Source organism: Miscanthus floridulus, chromosome 14, assembly GCF_019320115.1.
Source record: "Miscanthus floridulus cultivar M001 chromosome 14, ASM1932011v1, whole genome shotgun sequence".
NCBI classification, from domain to species: domain Eukaryota; kingdom Viridiplantae; phylum Streptophyta; class Magnoliopsida; order Poales; family Poaceae; genus Miscanthus; species Miscanthus floridulus.
In genome coordinates this window covers 97,402,499-97,423,988 of record NC_089593.1, presented here as the reverse complement: position 1 = coordinate 97,423,988, position 21,490 = coordinate 97,402,499, and the positions used below count along the sequence as shown (strand labels likewise).

Genomic DNA, 21,490 nt, shown 5'->3' with positions numbered 1-21,490 from the left:
CCAACCATGAAGATCTGGCCAGGCTACGAGAGGGGTGAAGAGACTACGGAAAAAGCCATCTTGTTCGATAAGGAAACAACACGCAAACCCCTACCTAGCGCGCCAACTGTCAACAAAATATCGTCAGCAGTCCTTCGAGGGGTATCCCACGAAGGTAGATTGATCGATAGAGAAGCATGAGATCAAGAACAAGAAGGCAATAGAGACACACGAGTTATACAGGTTTAGGCCGTCAGTATGACGTAATACCCTACTCGTGTGGTCTGTTGGTTTGTATTAGCTATCGTATGATATTGCGTGATCAGATGCGTTAAGCTAGGCCTAGGATCTATATGGGGATATCGACTAGGGGACCCCTACCTCTCCTTATATACTCTAGAGGGGTAGGGTTACAAGGATAGTATCCTATTTGGTACTATACAATGTCTTGCGGTGCACGCTGAGCAGCGCCGTGCACGCCTTGATCTTGTGGGCTGGGCCACCTCTGATGGTGCGGCCCATGTCTTGTCTTGTGGATACCGGGGGCCATACCCCCACAATATGCAAGAGAGTTGAACAAGGTTGCAAGTGGACTTTTTTGCATCTACAAGCAAGAAATACGCTGGGTGCAAGGTAAATGACGACTACTTAGGTCCATTTTGTTGCAAATGTGCCTATTCTGATGACTTGTTTTTTACAATTTTTATGCAGGTTAAGACAAGCGGACCAAAGCATACCTGTGGTTCATTCAACAAGTGTGGTCAGACAATGGCCTCTAATAAATGGATAGCTGATAGAGTGGTCGATTTGTTGATGGAGGACCCTAAAATGGGACCAGCTGCGTTGAGGGATAAATTGAAGAAGAAATATTCGGTGGATGTTCCATATGATAGAGTTGCTAGAGGGAAGTTGAGAGCACTAGACATGATTTATGGCAAATGGGATGAAAGTTATGATTTGTTGCCTACTTATCAAGCTGAACTTCTGAGTTCAGTACCTAGTAGTGTTGTGGAGCTAGGGACTGAAGAGCATAATGGTGATGTGTGTTTTTTGAGGTTCTTTGTTGCTCTTAAACCATGCATGTGGCAGAACCATCTGAAATAACATGATTTTGGAGGCGCTCGTCTTCCACTAGACATTAAGCACCCCAAAAGTTAGCTTCATCAGACAGTCCCGACGAGCACACCCCACGGGTGAACTCAAATCAATCCACGTTTTACCTCTAGAATCCAATAATGAGTACGAGCTTACAATACTTAGTCCATTTCATACAACATAGAGTTATTGGAAATTGTTTATTACAATACCAGAGTTCAGAGTACGGTAATTAAACAACAGAATGAAAATAAACATCTAGCGGAAACAATATAAGGATCCATCTGTGCCCACCAGAAGAATCCTTCACACAAGAGCTACTCCTCAAGCTGCACCTGCAACAGGGTAAAATAAACCCTGAGTACAAAATGTACTCGCAAGACTCACCCGACTAGTGAGAATAGTTTCCTGACTCCAAGGAGTATGATAGGCAATATGGGTTTGTTGTTTTGTTTTGGTTTCCAAAAAACATTACTAATAGTATGTCCTTAAGATCATGTTTTATTAGCAGTCATGATTACTTCATTAGCTAACCATTCTAGGTAAGCACCTGTTCTACTTTCAAGCAAGGGTTGAGCAATCAGAACCATTTGACCATCTTTTATCTTCCAGTTCTTACTACGGTGCTAGACCGTAGACAAGTCGTACTGTCTCATGGAAACGACGATTTATGAATCAATGTATCCCTACTGGGTACCCCAAAACACACGCCCTATTTGTACCCTAGGCACAAACAAGACCAACCCATTCCACTCCTGTCATGGGGTCTAGGTCGCCGTCCAAACATAGACTCCAAGCCCCCACACTTGAGACCTAGTCCCAATATGGTGCTTAGACCTCCACCGTTCCCCGCCTCCAATCAGCCGGTCCGGAAAGAGCCGGAATCCATGACAAGTGCGTAACAAGACTTCCCGCTCCCATAAGCAAGTATGTGCTCAGGATAATTAGTCAGTGACCTGACTACCATCCACAGCAACGGACGGTCCTCAATCGACATGGATAGTGAAAATAGTGTAACCAAGCTAAGCCCCATGGCCGTGGGACACAACTCGTTACACCCAACAATACCCATACCATATCTCTGTCCGGTCTCCATTTTTCTTTCACCATTTTTATCATGAGAGTAATTATAATAGTCACCTATTGTGAGTAACGACAGGTTACTCATGCTACCAAAACCTAAGCATAGCAGCTACTCGAACCTGTACTAGTAGGACTCATAGGACCGATATATCTATGCATGTGGTTTCCATAAAATTTCTATAACATAAATGCACATCACATATATATTCAGTGATTATAGAAAATAAGGATTATGTATCGGGGCTTGCCTTGGGCAGGCGCGGTGTCAACTGCGTCATTCAGTGGCGGCTCTAAGACCTCCTGCTGCACGAGAATCTCCTCCTCATACTCCTCGAACTCGTGATCGCCGGTGGTCACAATCTCCGCCAACTCTTTCTCTATATGCATGCGATGATGATGCAATAACTTACCATTTAGGCAACATCAACTCTTAAAATAGGAATAACACACCTACTAAGCTAGCTCTAATGACTAAGATACTAAGCTAACTATCATCTTCATCAAGCAAAGTGTTAGGTTCAACTAACAAACCCTTAGCTTGGTAAATTAAGAATATATCTTTATTTCTACTAGTGATTTAATGTATATTGAAACAAAGAGCATTTAACAACCCTGATGCTTAGTCTATTTTAAGGCTACAAAAATTACAGTGAGCACATAATAATACAATGAAGCTACTATAAAAATTTTAGGAATAAAGCTATCACCAAATTACCACAAAAATTTCTACAATGATTCACTTAATAATATTGAGCGCTCTCAAATGATTTAATAGCTCCTAGTATCAACATATATATGTATAAACTAATTATACCAGCAGATAGATCACAATTTTAGGAACCTAACAAAATTTGTTTCATAATTTTTGGACACCTACACGATTTTATATTAATTGCCAAAGATCAGCTCAGAAATTAAATTAGAAAACCATTTCTAATTTCGTAGGAAAATGAAAAGTGAATCTCCCGTGCGGCCCACAAGCGTGGCCCGTGCAACAAAGCGCGCGCGCAGCGGCCCGCTGAAGCGGCATACACGATGCTAGCCCACGCACGCGAGGCGGCCCACGGCAAGGAAGCTCGCGCACGCTAGCACTTTTGCAGAAACGCCCCCGCGCTATCCTCTATTAACACAATGACTATGCGCACTATTTCTACATACAATGTTTATGCAAGAAGGCCCTCGTATTAACCCAACTTCGCATCGAAGAGGTCCCCAATGCCTCCGCGCTCGCCAGTGCAGCATTGACCGGCACTAGGCTGCTACACCAGTCAACTGGGGACCCCCTCGACCCATCTAGAGGATCGATGCTCACCTACGGGCCAACGCGCAACAATGGCAGCGATTCGGAGACCGGAGACAAAGTAGGGCGACTTCTCCACATCGGTGGGCAACCTACGGTGGCAACGACAACATTCTAGTGAGCCATGGTGCTAAGGGAGCAGTAGAGGTAGCGGGTGAGCATTAGCGACTCACCAAGAACCTGGCCGAAGCGATGGTTCGGCCGGAGACGCCCCGAGCAAGGCTGGCCACGTACGGGCAGCGAGCTCGGTGATGGGCCGCGGCGGACACGACCGCATCAGCAGCGTTGGGACAGCGGTAGGGGTATGGCTCAGGTGCGCATGGTGAGGAGGGGTTCGAGGCGAGTCTAGCGGTGCAGCCAATTTGACCCGTGGTGGTCAGATAGGAGCTGCCCTCGGTGATGGCCGGACTCGGCCTTATCAGCACGGTGGCGGGGAAAAGGTCCAAAATTGAAGCTCGACTGGGTGCCATTCAAGGCGGGGTGGGGACGAGTAGCTAGGTAGCTTGATGACAGATCCAGCGATGTGACAAATCGACTCGAGGTGATCTCTCCCTGACGAATTTAATGGCACGGCTCGACCATGGTAGCAGAGAGGGAATGAGAGAGGAGGTAGGTGGGCTCAGCTTGGCCTTGTCTTGATGGGACGCGGTCGATGTGATTGGGTAGACACACGCATAGACGCTACGGTCGATGTGATCGGCACGACCCACGCGATCACAGTGCCATAAATGGCACGATGACAGCGAGCACAGTCATGTGTGCGCAGCAGTGGCGGGCATCGGACTGGGCCAGCAGCGGCACAGAAGTGCAGGGGAGGGGTGTGGACGTGATGGTGAGGCGACGACACCGGCAACAGCTGCGCCACGGTGCGAAGCAAGGAGGGCAGCAACACCCTAGGGACGCGGGGCCACAGCGGCAACAATGCAGCAACGGGTGGGGCAGGGTGGTCACCGGGCGCGGTGGCCAGTGGCTAGCAGCAGGCGCTATGGCCAAGGGTGGCCAAGCCGTGACCAGACCGAGCGTAGCCTTGGCCGGCCGGTGTGCGGCCATGCGCGGTGACCACGTGCCTAGGCCTGACGGCCCGAGCCTGAGTGCGTGCATGGATTTTAAAGCACCCATAAAAACTAAATGAATGATCTTGGAACCAAGCCGCCTTCACCATGCTCAAGAGAGCATATTAGGCTACCCCTAAGAACTAAAACATAGTACTAATCTTTAACTAGATTTCTCAGAATAAATTCACAAACCCAGTGTTGTCAAACTATTTTTAAACTTAAGAATTTTCTAAGTCTTTAAGCTAGTTTCGATTTCAAGTTCCATATCTAAGCTATTAGAAACACTAGCTAGCAATGTTATTTTTCTACAGCAAGGGTTGCATTGCCATCTTCAAAGTTTATACTTCAAACTTTATTTAGGTGTCGCACACATGTTCTTTAATATTTTTGCTCAATAAAAATGAGTTTTCAAATTGAATCAACTTTTTTTTTATTGGTCATTTTAGGTTACAAGAAATTTATCTACACATTCTATCATATGCATTATCACATAAACATGATGCTCACGATAGGGTTTAGTAATTTGTTTAGGGCGTAACACCGAGAGTGTTACAATGCATAGATGGCTTCTGGCAAGGGTGTACACCATATATTGCAATAGATGCAACACACTTGACAGGGAGGGCGAGAGGTCAGTGGATGGTCATAACCGGTTGTTCCCAATGGCATATAGAGTGATTGAGACCGAGTCTTAGGAAAGTTGGACTTGGTTTTTTGATAATGTGAATAAGGCTATCGGTACTCCTCTAGGTATACACATTCCCTAGTTATAACTCTATTTTCTAAATTTCAAGTTTGTAATATTTTCTGACATAGTAACATGTTGATATAGGCTTGGTCCTTAGCACAGATGCTGGAAAGGGAATATAATTGGCTATGGAAGATGTGTATCAGGGAGTTGAGCACAGAGAATGTATGAGGCACTTGTGGAAGAACATGAAGAAAAGTTATAGTGGTGATCTTTATGGCAAGAATATGTGATGTTCTGCCAAGCGCTTCACAATTTCGAAGTTTAACTACTTCATTGGGAAAATAGAGAAGAAGGATCCTAAAGCCATTGAATGGTTGGATGAAAACTATCCATATGTGTGGAGTAGAAGCAAATTTAGTAAAGATGGCAAGGTAGATTACATCAATAACAACCTCTCTAAATCTTTTAATAGTTGGGTGTCAAAAACTAAGAACTTCTAGATTGTAGAAATGCTTGACCATGTTAAACAAATGATCATTGAGAAGTTTGTTTTGAGGTCCAAGAGTGGTAGTAATATGTCAGGCATTATAATCCCAGCTATTATCAATGATTTGAATGCTAAAACAAAGATTATCAAAGACCATGAGGTTCTAATATGTGGGCCTATAAAAGCTGAAGTAACTATGAATAGATTCAGGCATGAGTCAACTTGGAGGAAAAGACTTGTAGCTGTTGGGCTTGGCAAGTGACTGGAAAACCATGTAGCCATGCTTTGGCTTTCATTGCAAAGAACAAAAGGGAGGTACAGATGGATAAATTTGTCCATGAATACTTCTCTATACAAAAAGGCATATGCAAGTAAATTTAATCCAATGACATCCAAAGATCAATGGTTACATGTTGACTTAGGCTACAAAATCAACAAACCCAAATTAAGAAGGAAACCTAGGAGGCCAAGAAAATCTAGGATCAAGCCATTTGATGATGTTGGCACTAGCAAGAAAAAAAGGTGTGTTTTGAATGCAATGAACTAGGCCATACAACCAAGACTTGCTAAGGAGGTCCTATAGCTAGTCAAAAGAGGAGGCAGTCAACACCACAAGATGGATCAGGACAAGGAAGCAATGACCCAATGTGAGTCATACATGCATTGCTGTCTAATTTCATTTATTTAGCCCAATTATTGACTCTAGAGATATGGTAATATGGACAAGACAAAATGTAGTCCGCATCTTCACAGACATGTCTATTTCACCTCACCGAGCCTCTCTCTGAGATAGTGCCCAGATCATTTCCTTTTGTCGAAGTGGAATCATAGAACACAATACTTATTTACTTGTACTAACACTTCTTCGAACAAATATTTTAGTGCAAGTGCAAGTGCAAGTGCTAGTGCAAATGGTAATGCAACTGGAAGGGGAAGGGGAAGAAGGGGAAGGGGAAGGGGTTCAGGAGAGGACAACAATGAGACAATGTATGTGATTCATGGCTGCTATTCGTTACTATTTTTCTAGCAAATTTCAATGGCTGTTGTTCGGACTCAGCAAATTTCTAGCAAATTCATGGCTGCTGTTCGTTACTACTAGTTCCTACTTTTGTTTGACATGTCATTTAGACCTATATGTTGGTGTTTGACATATTATTTGGACCACTATGTTGGCATCTAATATGGTACTACGATGGCATGTTACATGATCTGGTTTGTTGCAGTTGATGCAATATGTGTGAAATTAATTTGTTGTGTGATATTAAATTCTGTTTATGTGGATTATCAGTTGAAATGCTGTCGAAATTTCCTAAAAAATATGTATATAAAATGTCAACTTGCTGATCTAAAACAGGGGTAAAAATACAAATATCATAATAAAACAGGGGTAAAAATGTATGGACAAAGTTGTCATTTTGTCCAAAAGTTAACACCGTTAGAGGGACTTCACAGACCAGGGGTAGTGTCTCCCTTCGTTTTGAAATCGCAGAGATAAAATCACAAAGTTAAAAAAACGAGGATAAAATCACCATTTCACTTAAAAATAAGGGTAGAAACGCTTAACCCCTAATAAGTACTGTCGTACTCAACTTGCCCCAGTATGTCCATCGTCTGGGTACCAAAAAAGTCATTTGCGCTAAAGTCTCTGCTAGTACTAGTAGGGATGAAAATGTATCAGTTACAGACACATATCACTGATATTTTATTTTTCCATATTTCTATCTAGATTCGGATTCGAATACGGATAGTGTCAACTACACCGAATATGATACGATTGGATATCGACATCATAAATATGAGATTTCAACATTCAGATACGGATACGGTATCAGATCTCGAATATCTGAACTCGGATACGGATAGATCTAAACTTCTCAAAACGGATTCGATCTCAAATATGGTCGGAAAATATCCATACCGTTTTCACCCATAGATACTAGTGTTCCTGTTGGGAGAGGTGACTTGCCCCTTAAGTCTCTGTTGGCCCACCACAATGGTGGAGTGGTGCTAAAAAAACTGGGCCCCACGTCTTAGATGTTGGCATCTCTCTGTAGAGGCCGCAGCGTGCAACCAGTATCTGGCATCACTGTATGGGGCCCAGTGAGTATATAAGGAAAACAAGGAAGAAGCGTCCTCTCTCATCTCGTCTTCCTCGCACAGCTCGTCTTCCTCCCTATTCCCCATTCCAAAAACACCGTCGCAGAACTTGTCGATCCTGTGCCAAGACTGAGACGCGAGGCGGAGAGAGAGCAGCGGAGGTGCGACGTCGACGGCCCTTGGTCCCCGCCCGACGCTGACGACCACCGGTCCCCGGACGTGCGCCCCCTGCTTCGTCTGAGCAGGATGCCACCGGTCCTTGCCCCACCGCTCCGACGTACGGCCTCCGCTATAGAGATGGATCGAGCTGCAGCCGAAGTTGAAGATGACGACGACGAGTAGCTGCTGGGAAGGACCAACAAAATCGCTTTTTATTGATTTGGGCACCGGCGGAACTACTTGCTCCACTCCTTGTTTTCTCGGCATCGCTTGCAATCGGAACTGCCTGCTGCAGTGGGGAGGAGCGGTGCTAAAATCATATCTCTCTTCTTTTGGCATCACTTAGCCATACATTGTGGAGGCTGCCGGTGAGATGAAACTATCTTAAACTAGCCAGGATTCATATTCTAAATTAACTCTAATTGGTCCCAAATTAAATTCACATTAATTTGTAAGAGATGCCAGGAGTTCAAACTTTTGACGATCTAGATTAGAATTCAACTAGTCTATCCACCCGTGCTCTTGCAGACAATGAAATTTTAGGAGATATATATAAGACTAGTTATTGTTTAATACTCCATCCATTCTAAATTACAACACGTTTGATTTTTTTATCTCAAATTTGACCACTCGTTTTATTCAAAAAATTTATACAAACATAGTTAAATTTAAGTTATTTTTGAAGAACTTTTATTAATAAAGCAAGCCACGACAAAAGAAATGATATTTTGCACAAATTTTTGAATAAGATAAATGGTCAAACTTAATTTAAAAAAAGTCAAACGTCTTATAATTTAAGGTGAAAGGAGTACATATCTATACTATACTATAAAGGAGCGAAGGAATTAGAAATATCCTTTTACCCAAATATTTTATACCCACCTTAATTCTTATCGGTTAGATCGATTTTAAACTCTGATTCAACGCGTCTAAATCTTTCATCCTGATCTGACGAGCGATGCCGGTCGGAAACTATTCCGAAACTATTTACATTGCGAGCATGTTTCTCTTGAGGCGCGCTCCCTGTCATTTTTTTTTGCACCGAGCGATTCCTGACCCGGCCGTGCGTACCCACGACGGTTTCCACGCTTCCTTTCGCGTGTTCCCTCTCCGTATCCTACCCGCCGCTCCTTCCTTGCTTGCGCCGCCCCCTCCCAATCCACGTCGGCCATCCGTCTCCACTCCTCTGGCAATCCCGATCCGCGCTGCACCTCCCTCACGATCCGTTTGCGACCCTTTCGTGCTCCACCGAGGCCGACGCCATTCCTGATTCCTCCCACTTCTGCCGCACCGCCGCTGGCCGAGATCCTGCCTGTGGTTCTCGCTCTCGACGACAAAGACGACAAGACGGACACTGCCACAGGTGTGTTCCTCAGATTGATTTGATTTTCTTGGGTAAATTCGTAGTAGGAGTACAATCTTCTTGGGCGTTCTCTATCTGGCGTTGATTTGGAAATCCCCTAGATGGCAAATCGGAAGCGAAGGACTCCAAGGAGGAAGAGAAGGTTGTCGTTGTGGGCGACAAGGAGGTGTACGGATCTGGCGAGAAGGCTGCCGTGTATGGATCGCCTCCGGGAGGAGATCTCTTGAGCGGTAAGGATGCTTCCTTTGTATATGAGTTACATTTCTGATTTCATAGTAGATGGTATTGGCGATTGATTTGGGAGTTGCATATTCCGCAGTTTTGCCTGGACATCTGCTTTGAGCCGAGCACCACGCCTTGTGGGCACAGGTAATTTCTAGCTGTGTTTTTGGAGAAGTAGTTGCTTGTATTCTGAAAATCTATATGCAAAAGAGAAGAAATTGAAAATCCATGGCTCATTTTGTTAGTACTGTGTGCAACCGCAATGTCAGTTGCTTCCGGTGACGTGCATAATTCATTTTCTATGCTGACAACTATCGAAAGTGCAGTTTAATGAATGATGCTGGATTTTGGTAACATTTTGTTGGTCAGTGTGGGAGAAGGCTGCTAATTTTCCCCAGGCAAATGGACCACGAAAACTTGTTTGCCATGTACTTGTGCACTTCTAGCGAAAGTGAAGTTTAACGAATAATCCTTGATTTTGGTAAAATTTTGTTGGTTAGTGTCAGAGAAACCTGCTAATTATCCCCAGGCAAATAGACCACAAAAGCTTTTCTGCAATGTACTCGCGCTGTTCTAGCGCATTTCCAATTCCTTTTTCTTTCATGATTTTGTTTATATATGCAAGACTGGAGTACTATGATTTTCATCATTACTTTGGCTGTGCTTCAAGTAAAAAAGGTTACTTGAATTCAGAAAGTTTGCATCCGGCAGGGAAAATAGCAAGAATCACTGTATAGTCCAGTTTAGTTGCTTTAACCATACAATGCAGTTGCTTTCTCAACATATTTAGTTCATTTTGGTTGCTGCCTGCTATTCTGCTAAGGAATGCCAATAGACGATTGCTCCAACTATTTGAAGTGTACATTCTTGCTGACCAGCATACATTCTTGCTTCAAAAACAAAGATTAGTCTGTCAGTTCCATGGCAAATATGGTGTTTAGTTCACAAATATTGTTAGGCTAGAGTGGAAATAAATTATTATTGTACTAAAGAGGGTTTTTTTTAATCCTGAGGTTTATCATTTCAAATTAACCTTTTCTCAATCTCAACCAAGTGGTGGTTATCTGTACATTGTCCACCAACCTAATGTTTTGCTCATTATGGTGTTACCTGTAACTTTTTTGAATTGAACATTCTTTGATGTAATTATGTTATTGAATATTTTAAATCAGTTTCATCATTGCTCTGAAAAACTTTTTTGAAACTCATATTACTGCTACTCTTTTAAACAGCTTCTGCATAAATGCTTAAGACATACTGCAGCCAAGTGCGGAAAACGGTGTCCAAAATGCAGGCAATTAATCAGGTAAGTCTTTCTTCAAAGCTGTGCAATCTCGACAACACATGGGTTTGATCCATATAAACTCTAAAGGCTTTGACTAAATGATTGCCACTCTGCAGCAGCTGAAGATCGTGCACCATCAACATTGTAATCTGGAACACCATTCAGCTCTTATTTCCCAGTGAAGTTGAGGCAAGAAAGAATTCGACCTCATCACCTTCACCATGCGACAAGGATGTGAACCATAGCCCACTGAGAGCTAATAGGTTCTCACAAGGTGGCACCTATGAGAACTAGAACTAGGAACAACACCAGCAGCAGCTTCATCTGCGAAGGGAGAACAGGAAGCAGCTACAGGACCTTCATCAAACCCGGCAGTGCAACAAGCGCCCATCCAACAAACAATTGGATTTATAATTTTGATTATTATTCTTCTACTATGAAAGATTTTTTTAGACACGTGCGTGCCGCACGTGCATCTCAACTAGTTAAAGAATTACTTATATTAAATTATATGTTTTTCTCTTTATTTTTTTAACATAATAGACATAATAAATACTCGTAATAATATCCCGTTAGCACAAATTTATTAATAATTTTTTCAAAGGGCTGATCGATGTATTTTTTTATTCATACATATTTTCTAATGCATGACACCTTTGTATTGTTTCAATATGTAGTTAGTTTAAAACCGTATCATTAACTATGGTGGCTCTTGTTGAATTATATACCTTACCAAGTCATGAATTTTAACTTTTCAAATTTTATTCTAATTGACGACTATAGTTTCTTTGATCCTCATCTTAAGTGAAAACTCTTGTGCTTATTGTACCTTTTATTAACTCTCCTTTTTTCACTTATTAAAATAAAAAATTTAGGTCGTATAGTATGTTCTTAAATACTAAAATACCATAATCAATCATTTAAAACTTGCACCGTGCCGCATAACATAAGTGATAAAGCTTACAATGAGATCTCGGATGGGGGTAGCAGTGTTAACCTCAATAGAATTTTAATGCTTAAGCCTTATAATTATTGACTTTTTAGTGCAAAGTAATAATCTCAAAGGGGCAGAAAAATATAGTGACCAGTAGTCTCCCACACCTCTTAAGATAATTGAATTTTCCTATCAAGGAATTATATGTGCACTTATAGTTATACTCTCAATATACACACATGTCAAACATTTTACTTAAAATGTATACATACATGATATATATAAAGTAACAAGATATATAAATTATATGTCATAGTTATTAATGATTTTAAACAATGTTTAGTATCATTAGTATATGAGTTTTTAAGAAAATATTTTTATGCGACGAAACATAACATGTATATTTATCGCTCATGTATACTAGAACAACATACTCCGTATACGCTTACCAGAAGGCTCCTCCGTTACGGGTCGAGCGGGAGAGCACTTGGCAGCTATTGGGTCCATGGTTTGGCGTGGGCTGTGTGGCCGCCATCAGCAGAGCTATACCTATACGCATACGCCGGGACCATTCGTCGGCGCGCGTGTGCTAGCAAGGTTATCGACGCGCGCGCACCCCGAAGGGATAGCAACGCACGGATACCCGACGTGCGGGAGGCGGGCACACGCTTATTAATCTGGGGTGTTCTCCTTTCTCATGTCTAGTTAATTTTTGCATTTCTCCGGTCTAGATTCTGGGCCAATGGGCCAATTTGGATTCTACGAGCTTTTTTTTTCTCTTTCGGGATAGCGGGTTTGTGGGAGATGATAAGGGCGGGGAGATGGTTTGACATCCGTATGGAAGTGGAAGCACTATTTTCAAAATTCATATACCTTGTTCCATAATACTTTATACAGGATTAATAATTCAACCGATACATAAAGATTAAAATTGGTTATCAGGAAAAAAAATAGGAAAAGGAGTAAATCTTATCAGAAAAGGAGTATATCACTACGGATACCGTCGTTTCGCCGAGTGCCAGGGGCACTCGGCAATGGTCAAAAAACACTCGGTAACTGCTTTGTCGAGTGTAACATTCGGCAAACAACACACGGCATCTTTTTGTCAGCAAACAGCTATTTGCCGAGTGCTTTTTGTCGGGCACTCGGCAAAGATTTACACTCGGCAAAATAAAAATGCGAAAAAACCCAAAAATAATAGCAAAAAATTTCTTTTCGGGGGAGGCCGCCACCAGCCAGCGCCCGCCCGTCTTCATCGAAGTCGGTGCATTTTTTGCGCTAGGCCGGTGGGATTCGAACTCACGACCTCTCCCTCGCGTGTCTGCTGCTCTACCACCACTACACTGTCACTTGTGTCTAGATTCCGTTATCTATCCTCATATATTATACTAAACCGAGAGTAAATTGTATGTTTGAGGTCCTAAACGAATTCAAATAAAAAAGTGGTCAACTACAAAGTTTCATAACTTTTCGAGATCTATAATTTTCATTTAGAAAGTTTTTCCATCCGAGGTCGTTTGAAAAATTCGAATTTCAAATTTGAGAGATTCAAACGTAGTTTTGCATGATAAGATGATTTCAAATCAAAAAGTTGTCAACTACATAGTTTCATAACTTTTGGAGATCTACAATTTTTATTTAGGAAGTTTTTCCATCCAAGGTCTTTTGAAAAATTCAAATTTTAAAATTTTCAAATTCAAACGTCGTTTTTGCATGACAAGATAATTTCAAATCAAAATGTTGCCAACTAAAAAATTTCATAACTTCTCAAGATCTACAAAGTTTATTTTGGTCATTTGTTCATCCGACATAGTGGTAGTAACATTGTTCATAAATCTTATATATCTCTCTTCTACTTTCATGAAACTAATATGAGAGATGTAGATTTTTTGAACAATGTTATTGTCGCTTTGTCAAATGAAGAAATGACCAAAATAAAACTTTGTAGATCTTGAAAAGTTATACAACTTTATAGTTGAAAAGTTTTTCATTTGAATTCATTTAGGGCCTCAAAAATTGCTTTGAAAAACTGATTTGCCAAGGGCCAAAAAAAATGTACACGGCAAAATGCCTCTTTGCCGAGTGCCAAAACAAAGGCACTCGGCAAAATACATCTTTGCCGAGTGCCAGAAAAAGGCACTCGGCAAAGACGCATTTTGCCGTGTGCCGAAAAATAGCACTCGGCAAAATACATCTTTGCTAAGGGCCAGAAAATAGGCACTCGGCAAAGACGCATTTTGCCGTGTGCCAAAAAATATTATATAAACTTGTAACTATGACAATACAAATATTATATAAACTTTGCACTATGAGGTTCAAAACTTTGAACTTAGAAAATTATAAACTTTGAACTATGACATTAGAAACTTTGTACTTCTAGGTACAAAAGTTTGAGCTATGAAATTATAAACTTTGTGCTGCTAGGTTCAGAACTTTATACTCAGAAATTATATACTTTCAAATATGATATTACAAACTTTACACCTTAGGTTCAAACTTTGAACTATAACATTACAAAAACACACTCAGAATTTATAAAAAACTTTGAACTATCAAATTACAAACTTTGTACTGTTAGATTCTAAACTTTACACTTAGAATTTATAAAAACTTTGAAGTATCGCATTACAAAACTTTGTAATGCTAGGCCAAAAACTTCACATGCTAAATTAGGAACTTTATACTAGCTCATTGAAAACTTTATAGCACAGGATATAAAACATACATGTTTGTTCAGGTTCAAAAAAAATTATATGTGGAAAGCCTTGCACTCTAAAATTTAGGAACTTTGGAATAGATCATTTGAAACATTGTACTTCAAGACACAAAACATTCTATTGCTACATACGTATCTTTCAACTTACATGTAGGAAACTTTCGGTCCTGACTACCTCAATCAGAAAGTTATATATTCAAGAACATTTGTACCGGAGATACAAAAACTTTGTACTAGAATAGCATAAACTTCATACTCACAAATGTATAACTTTATGTATTAAAAACTTGACATCCGTGTTCGAGAAAAAAAAAACCCAACCATTTCATGGTGTATGGGGGCAATTTCCAATGTGCCTACAACCATTTTTTCGCTGGAAAGTTCTAAAATGCCTAGCCTAAGCCGAGGAAAAGCGAACAACTCATGCTTAGCGCAATTAAATGGCATAAACAAAGTGACCTGTATATCGCACCGACCCTGCCTACCCAACAGAAAATCCATACTAAGATCCACCTAACCACAAAAGACAGACCATAGAATCCATAATTCCACAAGACATATGCACATTGTGATAGTTAGAATTAGTTCATTCGATTTAGGACCGTTAAAAGAAACAGTTGAAAACAGAACAGCTCGTAGCTACATCCAGTGCACAAGCTCACTGATCAGGAAAAGACTGAAACAGTACTCCGAAAAGTCTCAAGCCATCGCAGATGCTTAGCAAGTTGCAAGTAACACCAACTACATTCAATCATGAGCCTACTCTGTCACGTAAAACAGAAAACAAATAACTTGGAAGTAGAAACTCTATAAAAAACCAAACCAACCAACTCCAGAACACTAGTCTTTGCTATGGATGATAAAAATAATGTGCCATGATCTGATAAGTTGCTACACAGAATCATAACCAACTCCAACACTACATTCTACTTTAGTGAGACGCATGCTAGAACTAACACCAAAGTCAAAAAAGGTCACAAAAAAGAATGACCTAATTGAGGTGTGAGCTTCAGCGATGTCAAAAAAACAACATAATTTTTACTTTTACAAGAAAATATCAAAAACCATAAAAAATTCTTGTAAAGATAGTCTGAAGGATTGTCACATGATATTACCATATCAACAAATATATTATATTCTACTAATTTATCTATAAATGTCATAACATTATATTCATATTAGATTCAAAAATTTGTAATTCAAAACTTATAGTCACATATTAAAAAACTATATAATGACTATAAAATTCACCCTACAGATTTTCAATAAACAGTTATTCTTATCGAGCAAAACCTAAGGTCAATCTGAAAAACAGATGTTGCAGACAAGTTGATTTGCTTCTGAATTTTAGCAGCATGGCATCTCACGACGAACCCCACTACTCTACTAGCATGCAACTAGAGCTGGAATGCTAAAGAAGTACCAGACTATACCTCAATAAAAACATGGAGGAAATAACCAAATTCACTCTTGTCCAGAAGCGTTTCTTTTCTTCAAATGCTCCCACAGACCATGACCTGAAAAAATGGAGGTAAGTCAACAATTGTATAATCTTCAAAATGTCATATGGAAACAATTGTCGGATGGCTCCTGAGCTAACGTACAGAATTATATATGAGACTTGGAATTCAAAATCAAAATCATCTTGAAGGAATCATGAAACACCATCGGCTACAAAAAAAAAAGGTTCCTCTAGAAGCATCTCAATTAATCAATGCACAAGACCTTGCTCTTGGGAGTGTAAAAAATATATTATTGGAGATTGGGGAAGAGGAAATAAATTGCATCAGAAACTTGGTGCCAACAACACAAGCATTGCAAAAAAAAAATGCCTTATGTTGGTGCCAGCATGAAAAGTAGAAGCAAACACTGTCAATTTAGGGTGGAGACAACCAACAAATCTTGTCATGGACATTCATGTTACCTATATAGTAGATAAATGCAATTGTTCTTTGATAAGCCATCATAAGTTCTTCCTCTTAGGACGTATACAAGACACCAGTTTGTCATGTAGTAATATGAATGATATTATTACTATGACCTGTGAATGTGATATCAGTTCATCAGAAATGTTATTATTACCATTTGAGAAAAGAAATGTTATTATTGTATGCATCTCAAAATATACTTTAAGTTAGTGTGACCTGTTTTTGGTGAAGCAGTCTATTAAAATATGACATACAGTTTTTAATCCTTATTGGCACGCAACAGCAGCAGCACCTCTAGCAATATTTCACTACCAGACCAGAGGTTTTTCCTGACGGCCAAAAACCGTCAGGAAAAACTGAAAAACCGTCAGGAGTACAATTCCTGACGGGCATCCATCAGGAACAGGCCGACCGGAACAGCTCGACAGGAATGAGTATTTTCTCTGACTTGAACACCGACAGGAAACCCAAATGCACCAGAAATACAATTTAAAATACAACCATTCATCTTATCGTTCTATACACCAGAAATACTATTTAATATACAACCATTCATCTAATCATATAAGCGAGAAGTACAATTTAATATACAAACATTCATCATCTAAACATTCCAGCTGATGGATGCGCTCACGAATCGACTTGCTTCTGCCTTAACCCATTATCCATCAAAAATTATTTTATTCATCACATTCACATGTCATCGAAATACAAATGTTATATGTTCACATATTACACAGGTCCAGCACCTAGCTATATTGAGTTACGAGGAGCACAAAACTAACTAGACAAAAGATGTTAACTGTACCCTTTGCCTTTTCAATCCAGATTAATATTGCCCACATTGTCTTAGTTGCCGACTTGCCATCTCTGTTATGAGAACAAAAAGCTTCATTTTCAGCATTGACATGACTCAGTAACCTACAAGGAAGATTCACGTACCTTAGTAGATTGTAAATATTATCATGGGGTGGGGTGCAAGTCAGCTACTGATCATGGGGTGGGGTGCAAGTCAGTTACTAGATAGCGCAAAACTTAAGAGATAAAAAACAAGAGAAGGCAACATTCTAATCCAAGAATACCAGATACTTAAATGTTTTAGTCATGGAATTTATTAGGATTAGGACATACAGGCAAGTACCATAGCGCATCGTCTCTAGAAGATTTACATTCTCAATATTTTAGCATTTTTTTAGCATTTCAAAGCTGAAAAAACAAAAGCAGCATTTGTCAGTTACAATTGCCCATGCCAAAAGAAAGATTAAATTGTATCAACTGGAAACATTAAAGCAGCCTGGTCAGCTAGTATATCATGAATAATTCCTTTCAGTTCAGACAAATGTCATTGGCTGTCATGTATACCATTCAGTTGTGCGAGATTGTGTAAAGGGCGTACCCAGTGCAGAGAGCTCCCGCTCTGTGTGGGGTCTGGGGAAGGGTGTCAGTGGCAAGCCTTACCCTCGCCTGTGCAATGCGAGGAGACCGCGACTCGAACCCGGGACCTTCCGGTCACAGGCGGTAAGACTCTACCGCTTGCACCAGGCCCGCCCTTCTTGTGCGAGATTGTGTAATGGGAAAAAAACCAGAACATCCCTATGCTGAATGGCAATTTTGAACACAAGCAAAAGATAAGAAATTGCATTGCTAAATTACTTCCCTGCAAATGCAAGAGGCACAATTTGTATATGATCCTGCTCCTGCCTGCAGATCTAAGGAGAAAGGTTTCTTATCGAACAGAGGCATTTAGCCTAGCTATGATCCTGCTCATGCCTGCAGATGTAAATAAAGCATAGCTTTCATTAGTAATGTGGTCTGCTAACAGCTCCAGCCATAAATGAGTAAAACCCACCACATAAGAGCAGCATGTAGAAACTTAAACTTGTGCAACCCACATCAAGCACAGGCAGCACCATGTGATTCAATGCAACATCACAGGTCACTCTAAGTCACCCAGCACTTGTGCAACACGAACAAGTCCCATCATTTAGAACGAGGGAAAAATGCTAGTGCTATGTGTAATATGTATATTAGAATTTCAGAGTTCATAAAAAAGCGAAATAAGTGAATTCAGTAGAAACTACTGCTTTGACCTCGTACATGAGTTACACAAAACTGCATCAAGGTGATTTTTCTCTTGTATATTACTGTCGTTACACAAATCAGCAGATAGAATATTTAGGCTATTCGTAATTTGTATTGCACAAATAATGCTCATGAGCCCCATCTATTCTAGCATCAAATTGGTTCTGTTTTTCAAGTGAATGACAAGCTGCTGTTTTGCTAACAGGGATGGAATTCATTCGACTAACAAGCCGCTGTTTTGCTAACAGCCTTCAACATATCAATATCAATTTAGAATAAACAGCTGCTGCGGCACATACTCTGGTGCAAAAATCACATACTTGTTTGGTTATCATAACATGACCAAAATAGAAAAGGAATCAGTACATAATAGGAGCCGTTTATTTGTGTTGAACTGATCTGTCTTTAATATTGAAGTCTTGCTTCACACGCCTATTCTATTTGCAGTGAGAGAATCATATAACATATCCATTTTATATCTCCTGATGTGTATTGTCTAGAAATTCCCACAAGTATTCATTTTACATTGTATTGAATTAGGGAAGAAGAAAATTGCATTGCTCCTAAGATTGCATCTGTCTCCTAGTATGCTCAGAAATTATAATTTGATCTTATTGTAGTTCATGAAAGTACTGCAGATGCTCTGGTTTTTGGAAGATAGCATCAGGCAGAGACAACTGGGTGTGCCACTATTGCAGGATTTATTATGTTCAGCTATATACTTTTGATGATAACTGGCATTCTGATCAAGCAAATAATAAATAGATAAGTAGAAATTGATAGTACATCTACCAAGATATTATGAGGTCGACAGTTTGCTAGTTCTAAATCTAAACCAAAACATAGATCTCATCAGTTTTATGCAATTGTGAACATAGATCCCATCAGGAAAGGAAGGAGACAGCAGATCTGAGAGGGAGGATGGGAGAGAGAGAGAGAGAGAGAGCACACCTGAGCGGCGCGGGTGGCGGGAGCCCCTGGGGCCGGCGGCGTGGGCCGGATGCATTAGGTCGGGGAGGCCCTTGGGGCGGCGGCGTTGGCGTCGAGCAGCACCTCGGGGCGGCGGCGGCCCGGGTGACGGGGAGCCTGTCGGGGCGGCGGTGCCTTGGCGACGGGGAGGCCCTGGGGGTGGTGGCGCGGTCGTCGGGGAGACGCTTTGCCTTCGTTTTCCAGTCAGGCGCAACTACGCATCGCTTTGCCTTCCCCCGCCGGCCGCTCCAAATTTGTATCGCGACTGGGGATGAAAACGGATCGGACCTCTAAACGGATTCGATTTCGAATACAGTCGGAAAATATCCGTACCGTTTTCATCCCTGATCGCGATTCGCGAGTTCGCTAGTGCCGCCGGCTGCGGATCAGTTCGCGACTTTGCCACTTTGGCACTTCGGCACGGCACGGCAGTTCTGTTTTTCCAATTTGCACTGTTGTTTGTTTAATCCTTCGATTATCAATTAAGTTGGTTTGGTTAATTTTGAAGCACAGCCGCACAGGGAATTATTATAAAATATAACTATGGAAGACGACTTTGATTCAGATGAGTTTGAACACGCTGTTGCTGCAGTTGAAGACGAGATGGAAAATTATATGGCAGGATTACAAGTTGAAGAGGAGATTGAAACTGATGGGGAAGGTATTATAACTCAGTTCAATCCGGATCACGTTATCACTGATCCGGGGCTTCGTATACCGACTGATCAATTTGCTATCAATATTTCAAAACAAGAAAGACAGGCAAATGCAAGTGCCTAGGGCGCCTAGGCGTGACTGAAGCTTCATCGTCACATGGTTAGTTGACTTTGCTTGTATTTTCTATAATTCTATTTATCCTAAATGTTTTTACTTATATATTTGTTGCTTGACTATCACCACGTCTAGTAAACCGTTTTGAGAGATATTACTTTACTATCTATGTTATCAACTTCGCCCTACCTTAAATTTTTTTCGTCATCCGCCACTGTCAGTGATACTTGTAGATGTGCCGTTGCATCGCTGGTCATTCAGCTAATAGCCTACCTTGCCCTTGGCTGCCTTTACCATCTGCAACTCCTCTGGTTGGCAGAAAAAGATTATCTCCGCTGGATATCTTGCATTTGTTCAGTTCGTCTTCCTTGTCTCCTCCATTGGAATTCCAGTTCACAGTCTTCGCGTTGACTTCGTTTCCGGGACCAATATCATGGCTATATCCTCGTATTGTGTTTGGCTGGGCCAGGTGGCCGTCGCCGGCCCAGGAGGGGGAAGGGAAGAGGAGGGAGGTGGCCGGGTCCGTGGGCCAGAAGGGAGGGGGGGCGGGAGATTGAGCCCGTGGGGCTTTTTCCCTTTATGAAAGCCTTTTCTATTTCCTAGAATTTTAAAGAGAAACTTTGAAGGAGTTTGAATGGATTCAAATTTGAATTTGAAAAGGTTTGAAAGGTGGAGGGTTTACAAAATGTCAAGGAGGGTTTCCAAGGAATTATTCAAAGGAATTGGGAGGGGAGTGTCAAGGAAGGATATTTGGTGCCAAATAAATTCTAGGGCAAACAATTATTCAACCAATCAAACATTCCAAACATGAATGCATGTGGTATGTTTTTTATGCAAGAGTTTTTGAAAAAAATGTTTTAGTTATTGTTTTGTAGAAACTAAACTACTTCATGTTTTTAGTTTGTAGTAAATTTTTAAAAAGTTCAAATTTTTAGTGATTTTTATTAGGATGCAAAACACAGGGTGTTACATGGAGCCTCCAAGTGGGGTCGGGCGACTTCCTTGGGCGTCGGCCGACATTCCATCTCACCACCTTTCCCAATGGCGGTTGATGGCCCACCGACCTTGTCCAAGGCGGTTTGCTGCACCTTGGCCGTCACCTGACGCCCCCCCGGAGCCCTTTGCTGTTGATCTTGAGGTGGTGCACTCATATACGGTTCTACAAAGTGTGGGTACGAAGTTTGGTCGAGTTTCGACTTTCCCTTCATCGGTTATGGGCTCTTGTTGGCTTGGCCCACCTTGTTCGGGGGTTACCCGAGCCCCCAATTGTGCCT

The 21,490-nt window shown here is 41.1% G+C and overlaps 2 long non-coding RNA genes across 5 annotated transcripts; one reads left to right on the top strand and one right to left on the bottom strand.

The window, feature by feature from the left end:
- Positions 1–1,394: 1,394 nt before the first annotated feature.
- On the bottom strand, positions 1,395–19,717 carry LOC136505240 (uncharacterized). Of its 4 annotated transcripts, none has more exons than XR_010771152.1 (5): positions 19,428–19,717; positions 17,203–18,164; positions 16,391–16,507; positions 15,900–15,983; positions 1,395–1,409 (listed from the first exon to the last, which is right to left on the bottom strand). It is a non-coding gene; the product is annotated as an uncharacterized lncRNA (long non-coding RNA). The 4 variants fall into 4 exon arrangements; XR_010771151.1 differs by lacking the exon at positions 1,395–1,409 and adding an exon at positions 9,821–10,421; XR_010771150.1 differs by lacking the exons at positions 1,395–1,409; positions 16,391–16,507 and adding an exon at positions 9,822–10,421.
- LOC136505241 (uncharacterized) lies at positions 8,854–11,376 on the top strand. The gene is made up of 5 exons (XR_010771154.1): positions 8,854–9,309; positions 9,411–9,539; positions 9,629–9,678; positions 10,764–10,837; positions 10,933–11,376. It is a non-coding gene; the product is annotated as an uncharacterized lncRNA (long non-coding RNA).
- Positions 19,718–21,490: the final 1,773 nt, after the last annotated feature.